Below are 270 nucleotides of genomic sequence, written 5' to 3' on the forward strand. Positions count from 1 at the left end.
TGGTTGGCGCCGGGCTGCGCCCCGGCTGGAGCTTCTCTCAGGTGTTGGTTTGCACCAGAAAAGAAAATGTCAGAAAGGGGCTTCGGCGGGTCGTTTCAGCCGTCAGCCCGGACAAGGCTGCTCGCTTTGTAGGTGATTCTCATTACCCGATCGGTGCTCGGTGCATTTTCTGTTCAGGTGGCAAGCCGTAGCAGTAGAGACAAGTTCCGGGGGGCACGCCTGGGCCCTGGGGAGGCCAGGAGTGCACTTCATTGAAGTTTTAAGGGAGCA

This window comes from Haliaeetus leucocephalus, unplaced genomic scaffold (genome assembly GCF_000737465.1).
Source record: "Haliaeetus leucocephalus isolate CR32 unplaced genomic scaffold, Haliaeetus_leucocephalus-4.0 Scaffold180, whole genome shotgun sequence".
Taxonomy (NCBI): Eukaryota; Metazoa; Chordata; class Aves; order Accipitriformes; family Accipitridae; genus Haliaeetus; species Haliaeetus leucocephalus.